Source organism: Athalia rosae, chromosome 4, assembly GCF_917208135.1.
Source record: "Athalia rosae chromosome 4, iyAthRosa1.1, whole genome shotgun sequence".
NCBI classification, from domain to species: Eukaryota; Metazoa; Arthropoda; class Insecta; order Hymenoptera; family Athaliidae; genus Athalia; species Athalia rosae.
This window is the reverse complement of record NC_064029.1, coordinates 17,501,886-17,519,580: the sequence shown is the minus strand read 5'-3', so window position 1 is coordinate 17,519,580 and position 17,695 is coordinate 17,501,886. Positions and strand designations below refer to the sequence as shown.

General features: G+C 42.4%; 2 protein-coding genes across 4 annotated transcripts in view; one reads left to right on the top strand and one right to left on the bottom strand.

The window, feature by feature from the left end:
- The window catches only part of LOC105688781 (deformed epidermal autoregulatory factor 1), a 76,270-nt gene that overhangs the window by 35,286 nt on the left and 23,289 nt on the right, over positions 1–17,695 (top strand). Inside the window, exons 3-4 of the mRNA XM_048654847.1 lie at positions 16,797–16,963; positions 17,270–17,451. The gene's annotated coding sequence lies outside the window, so the exon portion shown is untranslated. The remainder of the gene's footprint in view (positions 1–16,796; positions 16,964–17,269; positions 17,452–17,695) is intronic.
- Positions 1–17,695, bottom strand: part of LOC105688785 — a 148,062-nt gene that overhangs the window by 127,348 nt on the left and 3,019 nt on the right. The gene's annotated exons all lie outside the window — the stretch shown is intronic.

Below are 17,695 nucleotides of genomic sequence, written 5' to 3'. Positions count from 1 at the left end.
ATACGGTGATGATAAAAATTAGTTAGAGGTATGAAAAGTTATGAAAAAGTTAACATCTGAAACGTGATCAGGGACAGTGGAGGTGGTTCATTTTTATTACCTTTTACTGCCACTCTGACACCGGGAACCTTTAGTTCGAGGAAACTATAAGAAATACAATAAAGGGAGACGATAGCTACTTCGGTGTTACACACTCACGCCTCTGTGAATGGGTTACCCGATGAATAGTTGGAATCGAACTATATTGCCAATTACCAATTCAACAACCGATGAAGATTAATCGACCGATTTACATGTCCGTACGGTGAAATGGAAAATCTAGTCGGTACGTGTACACGAGTTGCCGTGAATTCTCCTACGAAACAATTTGAAAATCGACGCCCGGTGAATTTCGTATTCGAGGTAATCCAGAAATGAGGAAACGGATAATTAAAACATGCTATTTCATTAACATTTTTTCTTTCTTCTTTTTTTCATTTCGTGCAAGTACAGCATACTCTTGGAAAAGCGACTCGAGTGATTAAAAATCTATTCTTACTCGAAATCAATCGTATAACATTATCCGATGAGGAAACTGGAAATTTCAAACGCGTGTTATATAATTCAAGTTCTGATCGATCCTTCTCGGGAACCCGGTGTTTGAAGATCCCTTCGCTAAAGAGGTGGGCGTTAGTAACGGATGGGGACATTTACTCTATGCATTACTTACCCCCCCCCGCCTCGCACCCACACCCCCAACTTCGTCTCCTTGTGCTACTCAGGGATGTAATATGATAATATACCGAAATGTCGCACTTCCGTAGAGTCGAGAATGCAGTATCTACCCAAAATATGTGTGTATAAGGTGATGTGTCACACCAAGGTATATAATACGCGTTTTACTAGAGAAAATAGTTTCAACAAAAACGCGCTCTATTCTCACATGCAAATTTTTGTAATGTAGTTGAACTTAACATCGATTCAAAAATTAGAAGAAAAAAAAGCTTAGTTTCAACTTATCTTATATTTGAACAATACATTTTCTGATTTTCTTTTCTCACGGTCTCCCCACTTTTATTCCGCTCGATTCCGCTCGCGAGGGAATAAAAACCCTGTTTTTACAAGGACCGAATTTGAAAAAGTATTTCCAAAGAAATTTTCGCAACAATTTTCTAATCCCTTGAGATCGAATCTATTATTACCGCAGGGGATTGCCTTGGATAAATTCTATTCCTTTTTTTTTTCCAACACACAAAACACCTTATATCGCGATCGTAAATTTGGCTGATAAAGTTTAAGTAGAAAAAAAGATGTGTAAATGTGGGGAACGAATTCCAGTTGAATTTTCTTCGATATCTGGAGGAAAATAGTAGGAGCGCATGAAGCGGAGAAGAAATATCCTTATTATCTGTACGAGGTTTTTCACGTGCTGTAACGTTGACGATACGCTACCGTAGGATTCTTCCTTCCCGCGGGAATATATCCAGCCAACAGGGACCGCCGAAAGTTTGCCTCGCTTCACCTAGTTTCGCGTGTATTTGTCACGAACTTCTGCGTGCGCGTAGAAAATTTATGGAGTTGCATATGTTTTCTATAAATTTGCTGGTAAATCTTGCGGCCAATGATTTTCATGTCCGGAATGCCGGGTGGATATAAAAGTTGTCTTGCAGCTGGGGCCCGTGTACGGAATAAAAATATTTATACTCGTTCGACCGTCCCACCTCGTGCTGCAGCATCTGCAGTACCGGATGGAAGGAATTACACAATTTCTGGAATATTCTAAGCTGATGTCTCGGCGTCCTACACTCCGAGATGTGGATATTTTTTAGATTGCTTTTTGAGATGAACCGCGCTTGAAAAGCTCAAGTTTAACTCGGACGGTCGGAACATGCGGGAAAACGATCGCTAACCCTCGGGATCGATAGCGTTCGTTCGCACCGATGAAACGAGACGATCGAGACGAGGTGGAAGAAAAGAGAAAAAAAAAAGAATAGAAAATGAGCGAAACAAAAATAACGAGATACGATGATGAAAAGGTGGAACGTAGGAAGGAAGCAGGGAGGATCCTTTCCTACCCGCAGTGGCGGCCGGCGATATGAATAACTGCCAAGTCGGTAAAAACAGAATATGGTGTAGGAAAAGCCGAGACAAGGAGCTCGGAATTGAATAAAACATGTGGACGACAACGGGACGCGGCCGAGGGGACCTTTCACCGAGTCTTAAGAAATTCCCGTGGTTCTCACGGGACAAACTAGTATTGCATTTTAAAGCTACCGTTTTTGATCCAACTTCTTATTTTCAAATTTATTACACGACGGTCAGCCGAGCTACCGGAATCTACACGGGGACGAGTAGAAGCGTCGCGGAAAAAAAGCGAACACCGTGATTTCCATCACCTTCCCAGCAAACGGTGGTCGGTTGGATTACAACAAGTATATAGAATTTAGGGGGTTTACCGGACACTCCGTTACATTCTTCCCGAGGTCCTTTATCCATTTTCTGGTCTGCGGAGAGAGAAGGAGCCGGGGGGAAGGGGGGGGGGGGGGGGGGGGGGGCGAGTTAAACTTTCTCGGAGTACGATAGAACTACTTCTCGAGTCTTTACCTAACATAAGTGAAACAAACGCGAGCAGCAGTTCTAAAAGCAGTTACACACAATGCCTCTAACGGTGTCAACTTTGTCTATTAACCATCGATTTCTCAGTTCGAGCTGCTTCTCGTTCTCTCAGAACTATAATAAACCATTTATCTTCCAGAACCTGCCTCGTTGCAAACACCGTTTGCTATATCTATATTACAGTAACAAGTTCAGCTTGTGAGCTACAACTTTTTCGTTTCCATTTTCGAAACTACCTCGAACTTCGAGAGAAATTATTTTTATTTTAGCAACGTGTACATATACATATACACACCTGTACAGCTCCGTTCTTTCTCTCCGCACTTATGAACGTGGAAATTCATTCGATTAATTTTTCATACATTATCTCATTCATGCCCTTCCCCCGGTTCAATATCCCGAAACGTCTTAATCCGATGACCGCGTATCTCACGTGCTGAGTGGCCGTTGCGATCGACGAATGAAATAAAAGAAGAGTAACAGATTCTATACGGTTGATTGAAGAAGTGGAATGGAAAGAAAAAAAAAAAGAAAATGGGGGAAAAAGTGTGCGTGATGGGACACGACGATGATGATCGATCGATCCGAGGAAAAAGGCGTGTATATATATATACCCCTCCTGCGCGATATTATCACTTGGCCGTAACCCATAAAAATGCACTATTTCGAATACGTACCCTACACGTATGTATACCTATAGAGGGCGAATGACGAGGCGACCACCCTCTCATTCGTGACTTCCGATTGCCTCATGATGCAAGGGGTGATCATCACGCGATACGACTTGACGGGGATGTCTAGGTGCGCCCTTTTCCACCTGTTTTTCACCCCCCCTCCCCCTCTCTCATATTTTATTTCTATATTACGGCGATACCGACGATGCATCGGAAGCAAAATGTTACTAATTTAATTAAGGAATTCATTTACCGAAAATCAACCCTTTAGAAATGTGAATCGATGTTATTCATATCCAAAAGATTTTCTTTATTCGTACGCGTGATTAAAGTTAGTCATCGAGGCGGGTGGTATAGAAGCAGCTGCTGTACGCGGACGCGAAAAACGAAAAGAAGCGAAGGAAGCAAAGGAAAAAACGAAACTGACATTTGACAAATTTTTTGTTTGCCAAAGCGATCGGCGGAGCTTTTTGTTCGTACGTAATAAGGGTAGTTTTGTACGTGTGTAGGCGTGTCGGTAAATCAGACGACCGCTAAACACGCGAAATAAAAACCAAAAGAAGAAAAAAAAATGAAAAAATTAAATAAACTGTTGAAATAAAGAAGGGAAAGTGATGAATAAAAAAAAAAAATTAAAATTCCGCACACATTTTTCGAAGCGACTGGATATTATTTATACACACCCAGCTATAATTATACCGGATGACACTTCGTAATACCAATTAATTAGTTCATGTCACTGAGCATTAATGTCCGTCAGATGGTTACGCTTGTGAATATCACGCCGTATATTCTAACAGCGTGATTGTATCAGTCGTTGCTAACGCTTTTAATATTCCTGATAATCGTTAGAATTTTCATTTCAATTCTGATTTTTTCAGGAGGGGGGGTTGGAGAAAAAAGAATGAGCTGGGGAAAGTAAAATATTAGTAATCGTGTGTACGACGAATGACATTGATATTGACCCCACGCCTTTCATTCTACGGTGTTGAATATTGAAAAATAAAAAACTTTTTCTCGCTTTTTCTGTATTACCAGGGGGTGGCACTGTATAGGATATACGTGATGTGGCTATCTTTGCACGCGTGAAACACTCACGCAATTGTAAATGACAAATAACGGTTGAACCGAAGAGACAACGGCTCGGAATAACCAACACTTTTGTATCACTGTACAATTTTACATCACACGTGGTGTGAAACGTAACACAACCCCTTCTTCCCTCGGCTACCGCTGCGACACGCGACTAATACGCGAACGACAGCGATGAAAAACTAACGTCATCATCGTCGTCATAATCATCATCGTTATCATCTTCGGTAGCGCTTCGTAGGTAGAAATAAGCACGTGTTCGCACTACAGTCAAAGCTTGGAAAAATCGACCGGTATTTTCTATACGCACACATATCCGCGTGACATTCGATAGCTGGTCTCTATGTGCATACGATATAACGTAATGTGTGCGTAAAAACATGTCTGTCGTAACTGATACTTATCGCTATGTGAAGGTGGTGGTGAAATTCGGGCAGATTTTCATCAACCAAATTGGGATATTATTTCTACCCAGTAAGGTCCACTTCCATTATTATATATATACACCTATACGTGGTGTACGCGTATATATATATTCTGTGTCAAATGATCTACTCAGCAATTTTATTTCTTTTCTACCTCCTTTTCTACCAGTCGCGTCGGGAGAATCTAGAAGAAATGGAGAGATTTTCTTGAAAAGTGAAGTGACTCCAAGATAACGGTGACTAGTGTGTATAAAATGAAGACGCTCGAGCTCGGGGGAGGGGGGGGGTTGGGTTACGTGGTGAAGAGATAGAAAAAGAAAGGGGACGGAAAAAAGGGTACGGTTAAAAAAGGAGGGGCAGAAGATAGAGTTAGAAAAGAAAGAAGAAAATGTACAAACGCAATAATTTAACAAGCGTCTCGTCTCTTCCATGCCTTTCACATACTACTGCGTACGGGTATAGCGTATACGAATAGCCGCGATGCGCGACACCTTCTTCGCGAGCTTCACACAGCGTGAAAGTCTCTGCGTTTGACGATGCAAATTTTCTAAAAATGTGTAAGGAAAAGTTGCAACAAAACGACCTTTTGACCCGAGGATGTTCGCCGTGGATCACGAAAACTTCAGTTACACGGATAGCCAGACGTGACGCGAAACCTTATTTTGCATAATCTTGTTTCTCCCTTTTTTCCGTTTTTTTTTCTTATTTTTTGCTTTTTCAAAGACAACTTCTCCCTGATTTGCAACAAACAAACGAACAGAAAAAAGAAGAAACCAAACGTCGTTATTTAAATTAAATAAAAACACGTCGAAAGAAAGTTTTCCATCTATTTTCGGATAACTCTTGTTCTATTCCTCGCACACCAGGAATAAAACTAGACTTCTAGAGGTAAATTCGTGTAGATATATATCAGCGATGAATTTTTTTTTTTTTCTACCAAATGTATCTCTATATAACTGTGATACAGAAAAAATTCTAGCGGCAGAATAGCATCGGTTTTATATTATTATCCGAAAAAAAAAAAAAAAAGGAAAAACCGACAATGAAAAAGTAATAAAAATAAAAACCGAGAAAACGTGAAGTACATACATAGCGTGTCTCGGAAATACAAACAGAGATAGACAAATAGACGTGCGTGTCGTACGGCGTGTGTCGTTTTAGTTTGGGTTGGGCAAAACGGCCGATAAATTATCAAGCTTTTTTTCATGCTCGGAAGTCACTCCGTCGCTGACGTCGGCGATGCTGATTCAAAAGTCGGAAATATAACCCAAACGCGTATTTCTAAAATAAAAACGTGTAAAACGAAAAAGAAATAAGATAGCAGAGAGATAGAAAGAAAAATAAGTGATTCAAAAAAGAGGAGAAAGTCAGCGTGGATATCCTACGATTGATATAGGCTACTTTTCACACGAATGCGCCAAAGTTTTACAGATATAATGGAGAACAAACGATGAAAAATAATTTGAAACGAAAAGAATAAAAAAGAAATTGAAAAAAAAAAAAACGGGAAGGAAAAAAAATTATTGAAATCGCGCGAAGGGCCGCTGGATATAATGAAGGCGCGCAGGGGTTTGTGGCGTTGATTTACGCCAAAACAGGCGCCGTTTATTATTGGAAACGTTGCATGTATGAAATTGGAAATGTAGACTGCGCCTGAAAATTTATCCTTTTTCCTGCACACCCGCGCACACACCCGGTACCTGTGTACACGTACCGGGTATGTAGGTACGTACGTACTGCAGCCGCGTACCAACTCGTACATATTATACACATAAAATTGTAAAATTGCAGGGCGAGGGGGTGAGAAAAAGAAATTGCACGGTATAGGGAATTTAAACCGCGATCGATGGATCCGATATGTATACCTACCCGTAGAAGACTTTTTGATTTGTTGGACGACGATTTGGACGATGGATTTTTTGATTTTTTTTGTTTCTTTTCTATGGTTATTTTTCTTTCCCACTTCGAAATGACGTTCGTGACTGTTTTTCATTTTTTCTTGCGAACGAATTAATACCACGGTCGTTTCTCCAAACCCGCAACAATCTAGCCGCCCCATTTTCCAGTTTAAATGTCTAACTAACACGTTAAACTAATGATTATAGTTTTAATTGTCACACCACAGTGCGCTGTAGTAGCAGCACGTTCCCGACTACGGGGCGTTGAAGATTGAAGCGAAGAAGGTGGAGAGTGAGAAATGAGCTTCCAAGATGTGGATAGTAACCCGAGAAGTTTCAGACGTAACTGAATCTGCAGCTAAACCTTGAAAAGCTTAGCTTCAGCTTTCCCCCTCGCATTCCGCATTCTGCTCTCCTCACTAGCTACTCTCCTCCGTGAAATATTGCGTGTACGTACACTACTCACGTGTACGTACGTACAACGAAATAACCGGGAGCGTCGCGACGCCCGCGGGCCCGGTCACGTGGCGAAGGGACGCCGAATTTATAATCAAGGTGTATACGTATCGCATTCAACAAATCATTATCGCGCCGGAGTCACTTGCCGGAGGGAAAATTTTTTATCCTCCACGTATCTCGCAACGCTTGACAATATAATGGCATTGACGATAGTTATGATGATAATAATAACGGCGACGGTAATAATAATCGCATAATAAAAGGGTGAACAATGAAGCTCTGATTGCGCGCTATGTATAACGTTAGCGTTGTCTAACTTCGGGAATAGCGGGAATATTGCTGAAAGCATCTGGTCGGTAGGTACCTAGGCTGCACTTAGTTTAGCATTCTCGGATATACCGTCGACGGATAAAATGAATTTTTAATGAGCTTGCTGGTTGTCATCGACGTACGTCGAATCGAACTTTTGCGCATCGGTTGAATCGATTCCTCGGTTGTCTTCGCGTCTCACGTGCGAGAATTAATAAAATTAAAATCGAGAGAATTCGACGTACGAAAAAAGACTAAACCGAGTGAAAAAAAACAGAAAATCTTTTTCTCCGTATTCTGTAGTAAATCTTTTACGTACTGACCCGCGCCCCTCGATGGCTACAGTAAAGAGGCGCGTATAGTATACAGGGTAGAAAAAACGTGTATAGCTAATATGATTTGCATAGGTATTAAAAAAGCCAATTAAAACCGCACCCTGGTTCTCGGGAGGCTAAAGTGTCCCTTCTTTTATTTCTCAAGTCGTAACTTCCCTCGCGCTTTTAATACTCACGACCTTCTTCATCCAATACAAATGCAGGTTATAAGTAACCTACCCCTCTTACTACGAGGAGCGAATAATAGCGAATGGCGAATTATTTTCTTGTACACACACACACACAATACCGACTACGTGATGTACACACCCAACCCGACCCGACCTATCCTTACCCTAACGAGTTTTGCGGTGTTGGTCGTACGCGTTGGTCGAGAGTAATTTACATCCCCCCGTAGAAATGTTTGTCCAGCGTCGCCCCGAATGTTTAAGGTGAATCTTCCGCAGCGGAGACACTCTTATCTCTCTCTCTCTAATTTCTTATCTTCTCTCCCTCAACTACTGCCGGGGCGAACAAAAGTCAGAATTGAAAGTCGCCTGCGATGTTCTCTCGCGTTTTATTTTTTCGAAAGATACATTGAAAAAAAAATTTTTCCACGGCGATAACTATCCGATAACGTTATCGGACTTCGCTATCTCGTTATTAATATCATTACGTCGATTATTTATAATTAAAACCGGTGATTTGAGTAATAATTATTAATCAGCAATTATAGTGCAGGTGATGATGGCGTGCGAGTGTATAATGGAACATTAAGTGATTGACCGCCAACGTTGTCGGGCACGCCTTCGTCAGTCACGCCACGTCTGCCGTTGCTATATCCTACGTCATATTGCAGCAGGAGCAGCAGAAACGCTAGGAGAAGCTATGAATATGTGGTAAATATACCTGCCCGGGTGATCCGCGGATGAAGTAACGGTTGAAAAAATTTGGCGGCGCTCGCGTTTGTCGAAACGAAAGGGAAAGAAAGCGAAAAAAAACAAAAAAAAAGAGGGAGAAGAAGCTTCATCTGTGCAGCGGATGTCTGAGGGAATATTAATTAGTCTTTCGCGTCTGCAGGGATGTTCTTAACCGCGTGATGAGAAATTGTTTGATTGTTCGGCGTTGCATCGGTCGATATTATATTCCATGGTGTACGAGCGGTTTTTGAGGTTTTCCTATACAGGTATAGATATGTATATATATATTCTATATCGCGAAGCTTCTCAGAAACTTGATCAACTTCACACGGAAATTTTGCTATACACAACACTCGAGTTGTGCCCGGGGGTAAAGTTAATTAGATCATGTCTAAATAAGTACATACGTACATATATATATACGTGTGTACACGTGAACGAAGAAGCACATCTCGTGTATTCGATGTTACTACACACGCGTCTAGATAATTGTTAATTATACTTTCAAAAGGTTTTCGTTAATCAAAGTAAGTTTACTACCCCGTTTTTCCCATAATTTCTTTCACTCACTCTCTCTCTCACTTCTTTTTCTCTTCACTCGGCTAAAGTTCGAACATCGCAGAAATTGAAGCTAGACCGTGAGAGGAAAAAAAAAAAAAAGAAGAAAATTATGCGTATAATGCGGAGAAACGATGCGAGGGAAAATTTAGGGTCGTATTTAATTTGCATGATTTGTTACAGGCGAAATTCTTTTCTCCAATTTTTTATCTCCTTCACGGTTGATTTTCGCGATGATATTCGCGGCTCGCGTGACAAGAAAATGTTCCGGAGGGTTGTAATATTGCGAATCCCATAATTAGCCAGAGGAGCAACAAATTGACGTCGTTTATATACGCGACTGTTTTAGAATTCACGAATGAAAAAAAATATATATGAGTATATACTTGCACGCGTATAGATAGGTGTGTGTATACACTACTTCTTGAGTATATTATAAACCAAGAGGTGAAAGTAGCTAATTTGAATTTGTCTGAAAAGTCGCAACAATAAAAATAAATCATTGTTACTTCCTGACTTATTATATGCGGGAGGATTTTAACGTTACTTTATACGTAAAGGAGACTAATAATTCAAGTTTGCGACTGGCTCGAAAGCTTGAGGGCTTATATATATATATCGCACGAAGAGGAAAATCGAGGGGGCGTTATAATAAGCGAAGAAAAGTGGCAATGCAGTGAAGGTTAGACAAAAAAAAATAAATGAATAAATAAATAAAACAACTAATTAGCCAGCGAACGACATATTCCGATCCGATCGATGCACAAGGTACATGAAATGATTTTTCTGAAAATTTTAATCAAACGTGAAACGGAAACGAGGATGAAAAAAATGAAAATTCCGGAAGACAAGCATTGACGGGGGAAGAAAATAGGAGAATAAAAATAGATAAATAAAAAAAAAGTCGCCAGTGTGTGCCGATGTAATTAAATTACTCCAGAATCCAAGCGCGTCTGGTACGTTACGTATACGTAGGGCATGGATGTATTACGTATATACCCAACAGTTTTCCAAGATCAGAAAGGGCAGCGTACGTCCGAAGCAGCAACGGCAGCGGAGCCCGAGCGGAGCAAACTTCTGTTTTATATACACTCGCGCAATAAACTTATATTTCACGGAACGGGAAAAGAAGACGGGTCCTACAATTTCAAAGCATCCAACACACGTAAAGAGGTCAGAACTCTCGTTAGTTACGCTTATTAAATAATATACACATTTACATGAATGCGCGCGCGCTACGCGAATCCAAAGGAATTCACTCGAAACTCAAACAAAGAGCGCAGACGAAACAACGATGAAGAAAAAAAACGAGGGTGAAGAGAGAAAATTATTTCGCGGATATTTTTTTTTTTCCGATTCGACGAGCAGCTCGATTCATCCGCGTAAGTTACGGGCGAAACGTGCGTACGCTTATGTTTTCCATAGTGAGAATTTTCCACGAACCGCGAGACGTCCGGAGGATTCCCTCGTGTCCTCGCCAAGAAGTGTCTTATCCTGAGGGGGGGTTTTACGGGGAGAGCGGAGGGTGATACGGGGCCGGGGAAACGTATGGGTTGTTCGCGTGTGTAACGGGACGGAGGACAGGTCGGTATAAGGGAGGGATTCCCTCACCTGCGGACCACCCGTAGTTTACTTCCTTTCGCGCTATTCCCTACCTTACGTATATACATATGTATATATCTACACACCGCCTCACACCGGGCGTCTCTTCCTATCTCGGCGGATCTACGCGGTGGTTGTCCCCCATGAATCACACCCCTATCTGCAGGAATACGGAACGTATTTACAACGGCACGCCACCAACCCTTGCCCGCCTCGCTTTGCCTCGCCTACGTCTCACGTTCCCTTCGCCTCTCTTTTCTTCTTTCCTTCCTTACTTACTTACTTAGTTACTTACTTTTCTTTCCCTTTCTTTTGCTCTCATTCGCCTTACTTTCCCTTTGTATATACTCGCGTTTCGAACACGTTTACACCGTACGTGAAACGCGCGCGCCTATAACAGCAGAAACTGCACGGCGATTCCGGTATATCTTTTAGATCAACCTGTTTGTTTAATGTCTATGTAAATATGCCGTATTAATTAACTTGCTAGTAACGTGTATTTCGGCTATTAATTTCACTATACACTCTTGAAATCCGTTATACCGGCTCGTACTGTACCTATACCCCGGCATCGCGACGTGATCCAGACGCAGGATTAATTTTAGCCAATTTATTAGGTGTATCCGTTCGCGATGTTAGAACAGACGTACGTAGCTGTGCATTCGAATCTCCAATTTTTCTGATTTTTTTTATCACCTGTTTCCAAATTAGCTGCGTCTTTTTACACACGTGAGCCTTATCACTGCGGTTTTGTAGATCGGAAGAAATAAAAAAAAAATTCTAGACGGTTGACGGAAAAACTCTCGTGTTGGAAGGTAGGTTTCTTCATCGGGGAGAATTTACAAGTGCAGGGTCGGGTGGAGGGGGGTTTCTGAAAAATCTTAGGAAAGGGGAGGATGGAAACTCGTGAAAATATATAGAAGTAAATTCTGCGGGCCGTAAATGAATACAAACTACCGGTAATACGAAGTCGGAGCTGAATTTCCATGTAAATATGATGCATGGCGCTTTTAAGTCACGCCCTAAATAAAAAGGAAAGGCCTGAATACGAACGGGTGAAGGTTGGGGATGAAATAACGAATAAAGAACGGGGTGCGGAACTTGCCTGCAAAACGTTTGCGGCATGAAGCAATCTTATAACCTAATACCCACCAACCCGAAATAGTGTGTAACGTAAGGTAACTCAACTGAACTCGAGTTCTATGCTCGAAGTAAATTTTTTCGAATCATTCCTTTTTTGACTTTGAGATTATTTTTTTTTTTTCTTTCTACCGCGGACCGATTCATTTTTCAACGGATTATCAATTTTATATCGATATTAGAATTGGATACCGATTTTGTCGGTAGTTACCGTAACCACTAGCGGTGTAATATCGCAAACTGGTTGTTTTATGGGCAGGTATCGAAACGATATTAATTTCGCTGGATTTGATAATTATTGACGTTGTATCAACCGCAAAACAAACGAGGCGATACGCTCACTAATGACTACTGTATGTAGAGTGTGTGTATATATATATATAGATAAAATAGAAACTCGATTCCGTGCTCCAGGCCTTGTTAAATAAATAGTTACTGCAGTACCGGGATCAGAGTAACGCATAGATTTTCTTTTTCTCTCTATCTTCGATAATTCAATTTTTACCAGAATTTTTGCGGTGTATGTTGCTACTGGTTCGTTGTATTATTTCGTTGATAAATGTTTTTTTCAACGCCTCCGCGATGCGAGTCATTGAGAATATAACACTTGAATAGTTGCGCAATTTTGTCTTATAATATATAAATCCATGCGGTGTGTACCGACCTTGTAGAAAATTTATAGTTTCGCTGCAGTTTCGTATATTATACGTATTCCTATGTATACACAAATATATATATATATGTATGTATGTTCCTCGCATGTACATATATATATATATACGTAGCCACGAGATATCGCGCCGCAGGGAAATAGTTCAGACCAACAAGCAAAGTGGTGTTCCGCCTGATTTTATCACTGTTATTACACTAAACGGTGCAACATGGGTACCAGGCTCATACGGCACGAAGATCCGTGCAATCGGCATTCTGATATAATAATATACATGAGATATTCGCGATGACGTTGCGCCCGAACAGAGCTCACTTCGGGTAAACGCGAAGAAACTGTGAAAATGCGCACATCGTTGAAGAACTTACTTTTTTCGCCTTTGGTTCTCAAGAATCATCAAAAGTCATTTACTGATTGCAACCGAAACGTTTCCCTCCATCGTACATGTCAGTCACATATCGGTCAATACAGTTTGCCTATTTTCCCAGCATTTTGTTCTCTCTCGTGGGTCGGTGGAAAAGATTCACACCAACGACGCGAATCGAACGTCGGAGTCTCCGGAGACCACGGGGCGATTTGCGAAACTCTGTTACTACCGCGGTGAATTTTATACACCGTACCGTAGAATTGGGTCTTGATATCGTTTATTTATTTATTTATTTTTTTTGTTTCTGATATCGATATCGTTGTCGTTGTTACGAATTCAATCATTTCAATTAGATTTAATTCACCGTGCGTGCTGTGACAACGGTACACCGCGTGTGTGTGTGTAGGGAAATATTTAACGTTATTAACGTCGGGTAAACCGAGCGCGGGTAGGCTACGTATACTCGGCACGATATGTAGGTACAACGTATAACGGGGGCAGTAACGCACCTACATACCCGCGCAATTGTTTGTTTGAATAGTTTTGTTAGGAAAATTTCCATTTCCCTATTACGGTGTGCATACCTTCGGTGTATGGATATACGGAAATTGTGTAGCGCGTAACACCGGCTTGTGACTCTGTGCATTGTAATGCAGATTATTGGCTTATAAATTGTATACATACCCTACCGCGTTATTAGGGAGAGAAAAAAAAAAAAAAGAAAGACCGAAGAATAATCATCGTCATTTCGCACGGTATAATCGAAGCCTGGCGCCGTTCGCGTGTACGAGCATTGTATCATACCGCGATCGAATTATTTGTACAAATTTCGGAAATTCCGGGTTTGCTATAATAAATTCGTGCGTACGTACGTGTACACAACGTAGGACAAAACCGTAATACACGCATAACGTGACGTTTATACGACGATTATAAATCCAGGTGATAATTATTATTCTCCCCCTCGATCGTGTACAGGTTCCACATAATAATGACGAAAAAAATGCGACTAACCCGGGTATTCCTAAGCGTTATGAATTCGATTTTTATTATTTCGACGCTAGCGGGATATAACTCGGTGTTATTCGTCAGCGAAGAGCGCGTCATTTGAGCGAATGAAATGCCCCCCGTGTCACGTTATGGAATATGGAAGGAGGGTGGTGCGGCGGCGGCGGCACATGTAGGCGCGTCGTATACGAGAGGGTGCAATAGCAGCGGCCGCAGCCGCACATGCGGGAGCAGGTGTCGTCGCATCAAGCTCGTCCACTCTAATGACCAGATGGCCGTCATTGCTGCCGTTGCAGTCAGAATATCGTAACAATATCCCCCGTACACCGTCGGACTACCGATACAACCGCACGGATACACGTAGGTAAACGTACGGACGCACATGCCCCTATCAACCCCCGCTCATCCCCCACACACCTACCACCCCCACCCCCCCCCCCCCCCTTCCCGCGCGACTCTTCACCCCCGATTTTCTCTCGACAACTCTACACGCTCGCATTACTCGCAATAATTTTACCTGCGTGCGAAACCCCGAGTACAATGACAGCCGTGATTACTGCGCTGCGATGTAATATCGTAAATTAAAGTTTACGTCGTTGAAAAGCATCGCCCAACTATAACTGTACGTTATAGGTAGCCCGTATTAATTCCATCGAGGACACAGAAGCGCGTTCTACGCGACGATTAAATTTCAGTCAATCCAATAAACGCACAGATTTCGTTTTATGTACGTTTTCGACGTAACGTAGTCGCGCGGCTCCGTTGACTCGGAAAATTGTGCCTCTTCTTTCTCGTAGCGTCTCGTCGATTAATTTTTCAAAATTTATTCAATTTTTCCGATCAATTCGCGAATATTGTTATCATGCTCTTCGAATCGTTGGGAGGTTCACGGTGCACCTGTACTCTGAATTTTCACGGGTATGATGCATAGGTGAGGCTTTTTTTTTAACCCCGCGACACAACGAATATTGAACGTCGCGCGCGGAGCTTAATACCGTATCGAAAAGTGCATCGACGACATGGGATAGAAAGAGGATTAAAACGAGATGCGTACCTACACGTACCTACACTGCTACCGCCTGCACTTCGTTTCATTCTTTTCGTCTAATCCTCCGGCAGGCGAAGCTTACGCCCGTTATCTATGAACCATGCATGTACGTACGTACGGTACGTACCGTGTACGAAAAAACGAAAGACGGGGGTATAATGTATAAGTGGAAGAAAAAAAAAAAAAATGATTCGAAACGAATTAGGTTTTTCTTGTTCCGTCCCAATCCCGCGTGGATCGCGCTACGTCAAATGCGAATGAGAGTTGGAAAATTTCTACCACCGTAAAATAATCGAGGACAAATGTTTTTTTTCATTTTGTCATCTTTTCTGTTTTCTCTCTTTACACGTACCGTTATTTTACACCACAACCCGCGTCACCCTGCGTTATAAAGGGCCGACTCGTGTGACGGGTCGGAGGGTGGGGTGGGGTGGGGATGATTCCGCGGTGTAACTTATACCTTGTACGTACACCCCGTGTACACGCGTTCATGGAAACCGAAAGCGCGGGGTGGGCGACGCTTAAGCGAAAGAGAAATCGTCGGGAGGGACGGAAAGGGAGGACGCGTCTCACTTGAAATCCATTTGTACGCATCAAAACGTGTGCGTGTAGCGCGAATATCTGCTCAACGATGGGTCTATACCTACGCCGCCCCGTAGATTTCATAAATTTTTTATCCACGCACCCGACACCGGCGGTACCGCGAATGTTTTCCAATCAGGCGGGGATCGCGACTGTTCACTTTTATTTTTTATTTTTTTTCTATTTTTTTCAAGAGAGAGAGAGTAACGAGAACTCGAATCGAACGATCGTGAATTAAACAGGATAACTGCAAACTGTGCAGTTCGCCGGAGACGTCAGTACCCGGTGGGAGGATCGGTCAGGGTTTCTCCGAAGTTCGATACCAAGTTGAATTGGCATGTGACCGGAAGTGCATAGCGGCGATACCGCCGCCGAATACCGAATTTGAATTTCGACCCGTCTACGTACACGCGAGGGGGTGGTGGCGGTGTACCTTGTGCGAACAGTGCGATAAAGTATGGGGGCTAGCAGCGAGTCACGTAATTGCATCTGAATAAGACATTAGCGAATTAGCCAGCGGTCTATCTACTCTCAACTTCAATTCACTTCTCTCTTCTCTCGCGCGCTTGACCCTATGAAACTTCAAGAATAGTTTCGTCCCTCTTCGCACTGCACATCCCTCCTCCTCCTCCTCCTCCTCTACGGAGTCTACGACACGTCGCGTATACGGTCATCGTTGCGTTCTCCCCGCACTGTCGCAACGCCCGTCCCTCCGGAGGACTCCCTCTCTCTCCCCCGCCTTGTCCCTCCCTCCCTACCTCCCTACCTCCCTCTCCTTTTCAACACCCGTAGGGACGAAGCCGACTAAATTGCCTCTCTACTTCTGCGCCACTCAATTTGCGAACAATTCAGAACGCCTTTCTACGCTACGGCTAACACACCTAATACGTTTCTATATTAGTAATAGTACGTATAAGAAACGTATGAGAAACTCCTTTTACCCGATAGCTTCGCCCTCCTTACTTCATTTCACGGTAACTCTCGTGAGGATTTTCTGTATCAGCCGTGTAATACCACATCGCGCTCAGCTAAGGATATCGGATTTTCACTGATATTATCCTTAGCTGAAATAACGTACAATTATTACAATTATTACCACCCTTAATTTCAATTATTTTTTTCTTTTTTTTTTCAGATCCGGAATCACGATGACATCGATGCTTCGATCGGTACGCTAAGAGATAAGCTTGTTCCCATTGTCAGTAGCCATCTGGGATGGATATAGAAGACGATCCACGTTCGGTTGTGTGCATGAAAATTCGCGCGAAGGATGTCGTTACCTAAGCGTAGATGTGGACATAGGTATGTATGTACCTAGTACGTACGTATAGATCGTAGAGAATCCACTGAATATCAGCGTGTAGAGTCTGGTGTGTCCGCACCAGATACCGGAACGGTTCGCATAACTCATACTCAGGTTGGACAGCTTTCGCTTGGACTGCAGCTGCTGCATCTGTAGTCGTACAGATGCAATCTTATGGGATCTGGTCGTGCGCCGTGGATTTCCGGGGCATTAAGCGCGCCGGAGTACGATCGAAACATTCGAAGAGAACATTCGATGAAAAGTGAACACCGTTTGAATTTTTTATTTTTTTTTTTTCCCCCCAGATATCGTCCTCCCCGTTTTTCACCTCATTCTTCGCGTCCACTCGCGTTACGGGAACTCGTAGCGACCGACGTACGCCAAAAAAAGAAGAGGAAACGGCAGAGAAGCGAAAGAATGGAGGGAGGAAAAAATCAGAGCCAACCCCCATTTTCATCTGCATGGGATTCGACGTATGGACGACGAGGTTAGTAAACGTGCAGGTGTTAAATGCTGCCAGTATTCAAGGTGATGTAAGAATACCCTTGCAAACGTCCTTGTTTTTCGGATCGATTGTTCCGTCTACTGATCGAATTTTTTTCTTCCCTCGAAAGATTCTCTCCAAGCATTTTTCTCCGCAAAATTTGGAGTGAAAGTGGAAACACTGATTTTTTTTTTTTTTTTTGTACGAATAAGTATCGGTCTACTAATCGTTCGATTTCGGACACCTT